We start from the raw sequence: 12,993 nt of genomic DNA, 5'->3' as shown, positions 1-12,993 counted from the left end.
ATGCCATTTTTGAGAGTTAAGCTATGGCGCTTTCAAAATTTTGAAACCACAGAATAGAGGAATCGAATCCCCCCCCCCCCCTATCTTGAGACAGACTTCATGCAAATTCAACTTCAGTGACACTAATTTGTATAATGATAAAAGTAAAAAATATTGAAGATTTTCTGCAGAACAATAATAAAAAAAAGATTGAAAAGAAAGCAATAGCAGATTAGGATGTTTTCACACTCAAACACGATGCTCGAAAAAAAAATGATAAAACATTTCCTGCAAAAAATGTCCAGTGAATTATGCACTTGTAAGACATGTATTTTGGTAGCGCAGTTGTTTTATGGTAGTAACCCTATGCAATAAGATATTTCCATACTCTTTGTTCACATATGCTTTGAATTGAACTTTTCATGTCATGAACGTTTCATGCAAAACTTTTTTTTATGTTTATTTGGTGGATTACTTTAAACTTAAATGGCTTAACTTAATTGTTCATGGAATATTTTTCATTATAGTCACATTTTGAATATGACTTTTTTTTACTTGACAGATTATTTTCCATTTTAATAGAACTTTTACTTCTGTTGAATGATTTCCTTTGCTTGGATTTTAAAAGCATTTGTTTTTGGCAATGCTTGATTAGCTAGGCAAAAATGTTTTTAACCTGCCAAGAATTTCAAATTACGTTAATTCTTTTTCAAAATGTTACTGTAATGATGTTTTTAATTTCCTGAAAATGTGTAAGCATATTAATAGTATTTAAATTTTTTCAAGTATTATTTATTTATTTTGGAGCATGCAAAAGTTTTAATTATCAAATATTTTCATTAGCAGAATTTTAAATTGATTTTAATTCGTATTCTAAATTTAAAAATAAGTTAATCTGATTTTTATATCTTTTCAAACTCATAGGCGGTTGGTGAACAAAAAAAGTGACGGGTTAAAAGAAGTGTAGGGGTTAGGAGACATGGTCACTGTTTTTTTTTTTTGCTGTAAAATTGGGCTATGTTTCTGACTTTTAAATTTACTGATTTAATAACTTCTAAAAACGTGGAACATGGCATCGAAAATCAGGACTTATGGCAGTCGCAGACTTTTACTTCCCATTTTAAAGTTCCATTCTTATGAAATAAGAAGAGAAAAGTTCATTTAATTGGAACTTTTAGTTTTTACTTTTGTGAAATATATCAATTTATCATATAAAAAATCAATTTTCTATCAATATTTAATTTTTAACTCTGAAAAGCATGGGGCAGGATCCTTATTTTTGAAAGTGAGAAAGCAGTTGCACCCCCCCCCCCCCCCCACGTAAGAGCCGCCTATGCTCAAACTCAAACAGATGTCACCGGACTGTAACAATTGCTGCTGTCTATTTTCATACAATTACTTTTCGTGAAATGAAACATTCGGCTTCAGTATGCAAAGAAAAAACATTCCTTGCGCAAGTCCTGATGCCAAAAATTCATCGAAAAAGAATTAAGATCACCAATTTCCCAATTATTGAAATCTTTCCCTCTTTTGTGAATAGCAGAGTTTTATAGCAACGATTATATGAGCGGTTATAAGACACAGCATGCTAGTTTGTGATTGATATTTCAAAATTAAAATGAGGGCATATCTCAAAAATAAAAAACTTTCTCATCCACTTTGATTTAAGTTTCTCTATTAATAGTGGAACATTGATATCTTCATTTGAAAAGAGAATTCTGTATGACATGGTCCTTGCTGGACTTACAGTCAGTGGTGGCTCTTCACTATGAGTCAGATGGGCCAGCCCCCCCCCCCCCCCTCCGAAAAAATTGTACATAAATAGACCATTTAAAAACATCTTTTTGTGTTTCTTTTAAAAAAATCAGAGTATGAAGCAAATTTTAAATTTCAAACACTCTGCATAGGGCTAATATAATATTAAACTTTTTCATTTCTTTGAGCTAGCATTAGTGCTTTAAGAATGATCCTTTGGGGCTTTGGGCCTTTTCAACAGTGCCCCAGCAGTTAACCAACTGCAACGATTGAATCAAAGTAACGAAAACTACAAGCAATGTCACCTCGAACGATGTGTATGGGCCGACTCCTTCCTGGACCTTAGAAAACTATCTGAATAGAAGATGGCAACAGGGAGGAAAGTGCCTCATCTTGCATCACTTATACAATGTATCAGTGAGGCAAAGTGCTAAAAACTGCTGGCTCATGAAAAAAGAAAAAGTTCTCTCATCACTTTTCTTCCATTTCTCTGTCTTTTTTTAAGATAGATTTTTTACAGATTTTTATTCCATTTTTTCCTTTTCTTTAATCTTGTTGTTGTTGTTGTTACTTATGCCACTCGGGAACTCGAGCACGAGTAGCAATGCTACTCGATTTAAGGCACAGAGGTACGGCTTCCGTTTTAATCGAGCGCCTATTTCTAGGTGGAAGTCCGATTTGGCTCAGACAACAGGATAGATGGCAGCACCATCTATGGACAAATCGATAATTTAGAACCTGGCCAGAAGCCGATTAATTTTCTGGTCTAGCACCCCCCAGAGGTATCGTTTCACTTGGAGGACATTGTGACCACGAGCATATTTATCATCGCCCAGTCACCATTAATGACGACGGTGGATCTTCGACCAGCGAGGATCGAACCCGAGACCCTCCGGTCACAAGTCCGATGCCTTACCGATCGGGCCACCACGGCCCTCTTTAATCTTAAACAGCTATTGCTGTCAGGTACTGGGGCTTACGAAATTTTGGGCTCCCCTCTGAACATAGCATGCATTTTTTAAGTTGTTTATTTTCCTTTATGGAACTATGATCATATTCTCGAAGCTTCTGAATGGAGATTTAATTTTCAAAAAGCCTGGTGTTTGCCATTTTTAAAGTTTCAGTCTGAATTTAGGTTCAGTTGGTTTTGAGTGTCGTGATAACATAAAAAAGAGTTCAGACTTTGAATTCTGAATTAAAAGCTGTTCCTCAAATAGTTTTCATATGGTGAGTTTTTTAAATTTTCTTATTATGTATGATATTTGGTCAAAGTAATAAGTCTTAATCATGTAGGTCTTATTGTCACGCCTTTTCTGCGCTTGACAATTCTAATGCTGAACAAATCTAACTTATTATGCAACGAAAATTAAAGGTAATTCAAATTTCTTATCGAGGGTGTATTATCAGTTAGATTAATTCTTTTTGTCATTTATAACTACAGTAGAATACCATTATAACGCCGACCTATATAACGCAATTCTCTATAAACTGCACAACTTTTCAGAAGTAAACAATAAGTTTTAAAGTTTAAAAAAATCCCTCTGTTTTTCTTTGCAAACATAAAAATTGTTAGGCAAATTAAATTTTGAAAGTTTCTCATCTTTCGATCTTAATTCAAAGCTTTTAAATTTAGAATTAGTAATCATAATAAACAGAAAATACCAGATTGCTCTTGAAAATGCAGCTGTTATGCAAACCATGAAGCTAGCAGAAGTGCAGGATGATGCACTTTCTTTTGATTGTGGAACATATTTACTTGTGAATAACTAACTAATATTGGAGCTTTAATGTTCATTGCAGATAAAACTCATTCTGAAGTGCTAATATATTGATATATTCAGAATATTAGCTTCAAAAGTTGTGAAATGACCTATATAATGCAAAAACCTGTATAATGCAAAAGCTCTGGTCCCAAGGTGTGCGTTATAACGGTTTTCTACTGTACTGTGTTTGGTGTCTTTAAATATCAAAAGCATATTATTCAATTTGTTTTTCTTGAACTTTTAAAAAATAATGAAGTGGATTGTTTTTAAAAACCACCAATTTTAACTTTGATGCTTGAGGAGAAGCTCTAAATAAAGAAATTGCAATAAAGCCGATAAAGGAATTGCACTATACACTACTATCAAAACATAGTAGTAATTAAGGTATCAATGATGTTTTTTAGTAGTGATAACCAAAAACGGCGACTTGGCCTTACTAGGAGCAGGTACCCCCAATAAGGCTACCTCTGAAAATATGCAAAAAAGTACAATCAAACTAAAAACAATTGAAAAATTCTTTATTGTCAATTCATCTGATAAACTCAAAAATATAACATTTTAAAAAATTAAATATTTACTTGAATGAGAAGGACCACTGATAAGTCGTTATATTTTGTTGGCCACTGCTGCGCACAGTCAGTGACCATATGTGCAGTATATAAAGGGTATTTTTTTTAGAGGTATAGAACTTTAAGTCAGGAACACTGTTTGATCTGTGGGCCATTTTGATAGTTGTCACTTGTTTTGTGTTTATCTTGGTTTGCCATTTCATCCTGAATAGACAAAATGACAGTGCAACACGCCGCACAGCGCGTGTCACAATTGATTTATTGAAAGAAACTTTCGGTGAACGAATAATTTCGCTTAATGGACCCGTGAATTGGCCTGCGAGATCATGCGATTTAACTACGCGGGACTATTTTTTGTGCGGCTGTGTGAAGTCTCAGGTCTACACCGATAAGCCACAGACGATTGACGCCTTGGACGAGAACATTCGCCACATATCACTCACACACGGCTCCCATTGCTGCAAAAAGTGATAGAAAATTGGACTTCCCGATCAGACTTTCTCCGAGCCAGCCGAAGTGGCCATACACCAGAAATCACATTTAAATAAAAATGGCAAAGAATCATCTTTAGAATAAAGCTAAATTCAAGGCAATTTACATCATTTAACAGTTTTATTTGAACCTAATGTTCTATACCTCTAAAAAAAAACGCCCTTTACAACACCTGGATCCCTCCACCCAATCTGTTGGTGAGTTAATAAGGACCTTGGCATCTTAATAAAGCCAATCGTGGCTTTATTGGACTACTACTTTTCCACAAGAATCAAATGATAAATGATGGTGCCCAGCAACATTGTTCTCTGTGAATTCGTCAACTGTATAAATTACTTTCTAGAGCAATTAACAACTTTTTTTATACCACTAAACTACAGTGAACCACGAAGAAACAAAATGTACAGTAAAATAACAACGGCAACTTTGACAATAGTCTTTTGCAATAACTGTAGCTGTACTTATGCCTGCTGATAACTAAAAGCTTATTGATAATGCTTTATCATCAGTTAAGGCTTACTGATGAGGATTAAACCACAATCTAGTAAATTTTTGCTATCCTGCATGGGAAAATGGAGGAGAGGGATCTGATTGGACTTCTTAACTTTATTATTTGGCACACCCACCTTAGTTCTCTTCATTTTATCTGTTTTCCTATTATTATGAAAACTTTATACAAACGCCAGAGGCGCCCAAAACTAAAATCTTTGGGAGGAGAGGGGTTGAGTTCTCGATTAACAAAATGAAAGTCCAAACTTTACCAAAGGATAAAAAATGAGCATGCACACATACTATTAAATATAAATCTAATTAAACATAATCTAATTATTAATCTAATCTATTGAATCTAATTAAGCATAATTAGAAGTTATATTAGGCCTAAAAAAGCTATATGATCTCCAAATTTGCCAAAAGGAAACTTTTGGGAGGCCACAGTGACCTCCTATCGGGACACCTCTGGTAGCAGTGGGCCCGCCCGCCAAATTAAGCCACGAGCTGCCACCGCTTACAGTTCAATTTATCTGGTCCAAATTCTCAATAAAATATAATACAGCTAATTGGAAATTTCATTTAAATCTAAAGGGGGAAGCATCATTTTTTTGAGCAATCACGATTGCTTATTGTTCTCACTTGACTGTTTTGATGTGCCATCATTTTATTTTCCCACCAGCACCCTCTGCAGCATCACCGTCGACCGCCTCCTCACGATGCTGCTCCTATGGCGAAAGCCGTCTCCAGGTTGTGTCCATTGTTGGCATAAATATTATTTTATTTTTATTCTCGGTCCACAGCCGATAATTTAAAGAAAATAATTTAAAGTTAAGTGTACCTACTTTAAGCCCAGTCTGGTAAAAGTAGAACTTGTCAACTAGTTGGTGCTGACACTTCAATCGACAATTCCCCCACGCCATAATTAATGGCGACTGTTTACTGAAACCATCGAAGATTGCATGTCCCGATGTGTCGATTCAGAAAGAGTTGAGTTGTCACCTGATTGATTCGAATTAATTCCACTTGTTGACCGCACGTGCTATAGAGAGGAGTACGAATATTCGCGGCAGTGGAATAAACAAATGAGTGATGGTCGAAGTAGAAGTTAGTGTGGTGACGTCATCGAGGCATGGAATCTCATTGGTTGATAAAACATATATATTGTGGCGAGTGGCAGGCAGCAGTCTCTCTTCTCTCAACGATCCCCAGTTGTTGTTTTGATCGTGAAGCCTAGTCCGGCTCACGTGTGGGGGGGTTTTTCCCCGCGATGCTTGCGGGGTTTTTTTGTGGTATGTGAAATTAAATCTTCCAAGTCCTGGAATTAGTATGAGTCCAGGTGAAGAAACATTTGTGTTGTGTCCGGCTAATTAATATTGCCGGGGAAGTGAGTTCCTATGTGTCTACCTGAGATGTTCACCGATCTACGAACTGTCTAATGTTGCCTTTCCATTACGGACATTCCTGAAGTGTGATCCGGGCGACCTTTTGTGAGTCTTCAAGTTGATCCTTCAGACCGGCCAGCGACGACATCGACATTTTGGTGACATTTTTCTTTTATTTACTGGAACCACTTTTGTTAAGATATTTTGGGGGTGTTATTTTATGGGGATGTTATAAAATTCTAGTCATATTTAATAAATGTATTTTTCTGAAACATGTTTTTTGCTTGTCTCCAACTTGACATTACACGGCCAGTTAATGTTGGCTTAGTTTAAATATCTTAACCTTTGGATTTTAAACTTAACTTTAATTATGCCAACAAAGTGGTAGCAGAGCTCGGTCGAATGTCTTTTTAGTTTGAGACAAATTTGCAAAAGTTTTCAGAATAATGGAACGGGACTATAGAAACATTAAGAAACTTAACTCCTGCAATTGGGCAACATGGTCGAAAAATATGAAAATGGTACTGATAGAAAGAGATTTATGGGAATTAACCCAAAAAAAATTAGAAGCAGGTATTTCGGCAGAAATAAAGAAACGGAGGGGCCAAGCAGTGGCGATTATTTACCTCAACATAGAGGATGAGTTAAAACAACTGATAGATGATAGACGATCCATATGCTGTATGGACGTCATTGAAATTGAATTTTGAACCTCCGTCTTTAGCCCGTGTTGCCGGATTGTGGGAGGAGTTTTTTTCTAGTAGAATTAATGAAAAAGAAACTATTGGAATGTTCGCGGCTCGATTGAAGTGTTTGCTCCGACAGTTGGAGGAGAATGGCTATAAAATGGATGAGAAATTAAAAGGATTTCAACTAATACGTAGTTTAGATCAAAATTTTAGGGGAATAGTACAAAATATTTATAGATGGGATGAAAGTAAATTTAACTTTTCAAATGTTTTGGATGAACTTTTGGCAGAAGAGGGGAGATTAAAATTTTTAGGAAATGAAAATTTTGGAAATAGTAGTTCAGGTGTTAATGCTTTTTCTGTTCAAAATAAACACCAGACTGGGCGGAAAGTTGAAAATGTAAATAAATTTGAAACGAGAGTTTGCTTCACCTGTGGCAAAAAGGGGCATATTTTGGCTCGGTGTTGGAGCAGAAAACCAACTAATCAAAATAAAGGTAATCGTAATTTTGTCAAACAAGGTAATACCCCTAAGGCTGGAATGTTTTGCACCATCAGTAAAGTATCGGGAGTACAGGCCAACAACACAAATGTGAAGGAGGAAATACCAGTATTTTTACTGGATACAGGTGCCACGGCACATTTCTGTAAAGATAGGGACCTATTTTGTGAATTGAGGCCTGTTAAAAATACAAAAATGGAAGTAGCTGTGGGCAATGTAAATAGTCAAGTCGAGGGGGTAGGGAAAATTGTTTTCGAAATTAAAACAGATGGTAAGCTAGTAACCATCACATTGAATGAGGTCTATTATGCTCCAACACTTAGATGAAATTTGCTTTCCGGATCCAGGATAGACAGTCTTGGTTTTTCTTTAAGGTGGTATCCTGGTAAAATATGTATTTTTAACAATGATGGTATCAAACTTTTTTCTGCATTTTTAATTGATAAATTGTATTTTGTAAAACCCACCTCATTTTTAAGTAATCAAAGTAGTGACTCACCACCAAATGTAAATGTAACCGAGGTCAAAGGATTAGACCTGGAGTTGTGGCATGAACGGTTTTGCCATATTAATTATGACAGTATCTTGGAAACTGAAAAGAAGAACTGTGTCAAAGGACTTAATATAAAAGGTAGAAACTGGCCAGATTGTGAGCCTTGTATTATTGCAAAGAAAAGAAGGTGTTCATTTAAGCCCACTCCAGGGATAAGGTCGAGAAGACAACTTGAGCTTCTTTTCATGGATCTAGCAGGGCCATTTCCGGTGGAGTCACTAGGGGGAAAAGATACATTTTTTCCATAATTGATGATTTCTCAAGGAAGTCCACTATTTACTTTCTAAAGTCAAAAGATGAAGCTTTTGAATATTTCCTTAGATACCAGAGGCATGTAGAGAGAGCCCTCAACAAGAAAATTTTGGCCATAAGGTCTGATAATGGGGGGGAATTTACAAATTCTAATTTTGAGACCCACTTAATTAAAGAAGGCATCAGCATAGAAAGAAACAACCCTTATACTCCCGAACAGAACGGGGTAGTAGAAAGATACAATTTGACTTTGATGAATGGGGTTAGGGCGATGCTGAAAGACTCTGGACTAAAGGAAGAATTTTGGGCGGAAGCCGCCTTATGCTTTAATTATGTCAGGAATAGAACAGTCCTAAAAGAAAGGGGGAAAACCCCATTTGAGCTGTTCTGGGGAAACAAGCCTTCAGTAAGGCATTTTTGGAGGTTTGGATGTATTGCCTACAGAGGCATGCCAAAACAAAATCTAAAGAAATTTGACTCAAGGAGTAAGAAGGGCATAATGGTGGGCTACGCAACCCAAGCAAAAGGGTACAGAATTTGGGACCCAGAGCTAAAGAAAATTTTTGAAACTATCAATGTGGACTTCAGGGAAAATTTAATTTGGGGGAAATCAAACTTGAATGGGAATGTAGACAATGATGATGATTATTCTTTTATTAAACCTATTAGTGAAGTTCTCTTAGATAAAGAGATAGATGAAAGAAAGGCTCCCACCCCTTGTGAGGAAATTGAATGGGTAAGGGATGCAGTAAAAAGAAAGACAAGGGACCGTACTGATATCTACTACTATGAAAAGGGAAATAAAACAAGGTTGAGGTCACCCAATGATGTAGAAAAATATTGTAAGAAGAATAACATTGTTTACAATCCTGAGCTATTTGATTTCAAAAGTAAAAATGTACCTTATAATCCTTTGTTTGATATTTTTAATTCCCCTAATGAACAAATGGAACCCGAGCCAGAGGCAAATTTGTCAGAAGTGCTAATTCCCCAAAACTATAATCAATGCTTGAAAACCCCAGAAGTAAAACATTGGCAAGAAGCCATGTCGGAAGAAATGAAAGTGATTCAAGAAAGGGGGGTGTGGCAGTTAGTTCCCCAGCCAGTTGGTAAACCAGTACTTGGTAATAAGTGGGTCTATGACTTGAAGAGGAATGCTAAAGGGGAAATTGCCAGGTTTAAAAGCAGATTGGTTGCGATGGGAAATAGACAGGTGGCAGGAGAATCGTATTCTCAGGTTTTCTCCCCAGTTATCAATTTCTCCCTGATCAGAATGTTTTTCTCAATTCTGGTGATATTCCTGGGTTGGAGCCATTTTCAATTAGACGTAAAAAACGCATATCTTTATGCTGATTTGCATGAAGAAATCTATATGCGACAACCACAGGGTTTTGTAATCCCGGGAAAAGAAGACTGGGTATGCCGTCTAAAGAAATCGCTATATGGTCTCCATCAATCGGGGAGAAATTGGTACCTGGAAATTGATAGGGTTCTCCAAGGTCTAAATTTTATGAAATTTAAATGTAGCAACTGTGTTTATACAAGAAACAGAAATGTGTTTTTATTGATGTATGTAGATGATATAATAATTTTTGGAAAAAATGAAATCATAATTCAGGAAACAATTCAGGATTTATCAAAACATTACGATATTAAAGAATTAGGGAGAACTAAAAAATTATTGGGGGTAGAATTTGAAGAAATCAATGGGGGAATTTTTATACACCAAAATTCTTACATTAAGACAATTTGTGAAAATTTTGAAAAGTATCAATACCCATACTCGACCCTCCCAATAGCGAAAGGTACAATTTTGTCTTTAGGTGATAGTCCAAAAACGGACCAAGAAATAAAAGAAATGGAGAAAGTACCTTATCGCAATTTATTGGGATGTTTGTCCTATATAGCAGGGAAAACTAGACCGGATATTGCCTATACAGTTAATCTATTATCTCAATTTCAAGCAAATCCGGGTAAAAGACATTGGCCAGTGTTTATTAAGACTTTTAGGTTATTTAAAATATACAAATTATTATAAATTAAGTCTATCTGCAATAAATGAAATAAAAATCAATGGTTTTTCTGACTCAGACTATGCTGCTAATAGGGACGATAGGATTTCGATGGGGGGAATTATTATTTACATTGACAAAGTACCTATTATCTGGCGAACATTTAAACAAAAGTGTGTTTCATTGTCCACCATGGAAGCTGAGTATATCTCTTTGACAGAAGCCGCAAAAGAGGTGGTGTGGTTAAAAAGAATTTTAGAAGAAACATCACATTTTGAAATAGCTGGATATAAATTTAACGGGTCTGTAATTAATTGTGACAATATAACTGCAATAGAATTTTCAAATTCCCCTATAGAAAATTCCAGAACAAAGCATATTGATGTCAGATATCATTTTTTGAGAAACTTAGTAGAGGAGAATACATTTGAATTAAAATATGTGAAAAGCGCAGAAAATCCTGCGGATACGTTTACCAAGCCTCTGACTCGGGGTACATTGAAAAAAATGTGCAAACTCATTTTTGGTAATTATGAAAATGTAAAAGTTTAATATTCAAATGTGTAAATTTTTCAATGTTTCTCAAAAGTGTTTAAAATTTTTTTTAAATTGTTGTTTGAAATATGTCAGTTTTCATGTCGTTTTGAAGTGTATCGTGCTGTGTGACCGAGAAGGGGGGAATTTGTTGGCATAAATATTATTTTATTTTTATTCTCGGTCCACAGCCGATAATTTAAAGAAAATAATTTAAAGTTAAGTGTACCTACTTTAAGCCCAGTCTGGTAAAAGTAGAACTTGTCAACTAGTTGGTGCTGACACTTCAATCGACAAATCCCCCACGCCATAATTAATGGCGACTGTTTACTGAAACCATCGAAGATTGCATGTCCCGATGTGTCGATTCAGAAAGAGTTGAGTTGTCACCTGATTGATTCGAATTAATTCCACTTGTTGACCGCACGTGCTATAGAGAGGAGTACGAATATTCGCGGCAGTGGAATAAACAAATGAGTGATGGTCGAAGTAGAAGTTAGTGTGGTGACGTCATCGAGGCATGGAATCTCATTGGTTGATAAAACATATATATTGTGGCGAGTGGCAGGCAGCAGTCTCTCTTCTCTCAACGATCCCCAGTTGTTGTTTTGATCGTGAAGTCTAGTCCGGCTCACGTGTGGGGGGGTTTTTCCCCGCGATGCTTGCGGGGTTTTTTTGTGGTATGTGAAATTAAATCTTCCAAGTCCTGGAATTAGTATGAGTCCAGGTGAAGAAACATTTGTGTTGTGTCCGGCTAATTAATATTGCCGGGGAAGTGAGTTCCTATGTGTCTACCTGAGATGTTCACCGATCTACGAACTGTCTAATGTTGCCTTTCCATTACGGACATTCCTGAAGTGTGATCCGGGCGACCTTTTGTGAGTCTTCAAGTTGATCCTTCAGACCGGCCAGCGACGACATCGACATTTTGGTGACATTTTTCTTTTATTTACTGGAACCACTTTTGTTAAGATATTTTGGGGGTGTTATTTTATGGGGATGTTATAAAATTCTAGTCATATTTAATAAATGTATTTTTCTGAAACATGTTTTTTGCTTGTCTCCAACTTGACATTACACGGCCAGTTAATGTTGGCTTAGTTTAAATATCTTAACCTTTGGATTTTAAACTTAACTTCAATTATGCCAACATCCATATCCTACACACACGCGCATGAATACACAACTACACACACAAACGCATACACCTACACAAACACACATACACACACTCAAACACATACATACACACACACGCATACATACAGACACCTACACATACACACACGCCTACACACAACTGCCCACACACTCATCCCACTCATGCCTACACACAACTACCCACACACTTTTCTCCGCACGCACCCCACCTCTTAGCCGTAGGCCTTAGGTTCCACCGCCCGGGGGGTCCGCTCACGCCTGGACACAGACACAAACACATATGCCTCCATAGGCGGATTTATGGGGGGGGGGGCAGAGGGGGCAATGCCCCCCCCAGTTTTGGGAGGACTTTATATAGTAACAACACATCTTCCAAATATTTAAAAAATTATTATTATTATTTTTTTTTTTGAATTGTTCAGAAGGGCATGGGTGGATTTAGAGGGGGCATAGGGGCAATGCCCCCCAGTTTTGGGAGGACTTAATATAGTAACAACACAACTTCCAAAATCTCAAAATAAAAAATCATGACTTTTTCTTTTCTGAATAGTTCAATGAAAATGAAGAGAAAAGCGAATGTCCATTTTTGATGAGAGAAAAGAAAAAGGGGGGGGGGACGAACATTAAATAAAAATAGTACAGCTGTCACTGGGGTGTTGAAAATGTGTCAAAATTCACTATTTTGAACTGAAAAACCTTTTGGGAAAGTATATGAATGAAAATATAGGCTAAACGAGCTATACATTAAGCTGCAACACTTATAATAATTGACGATTATTTTAACAAATTAGAACCTAAAGCAAAGGGGGGAAAACTCCTCCCCCCCCATTAGCGCTAACAGAACGATCTACTCGTTAT

At 36.4% G+C, this 12,993-nt stretch overlaps 1 protein-coding gene across 2 annotated transcripts in view; it reads right to left on the bottom strand.

The window, feature by feature from the left end:
- LOC129229449 (uncharacterized) overlaps window positions 1-12,993 on the bottom strand; it is a 42,206-nt gene that overhangs the window by 28,344 nt on the left and 869 nt on the right. The window lies entirely within an intron of this gene.

This window comes from Uloborus diversus, chromosome 9, assembly GCF_026930045.1.
Source record: "Uloborus diversus isolate 005 chromosome 9, Udiv.v.3.1, whole genome shotgun sequence".
Lineage (NCBI taxonomy): Eukaryota > Metazoa > Arthropoda > Arachnida > Araneae > Uloboridae > Uloborus > Uloborus diversus.
The sequence above is the reverse complement of the archived record's forward strand: the minus strand, read 5'-3'. Positions and strand labels throughout refer to the sequence as shown.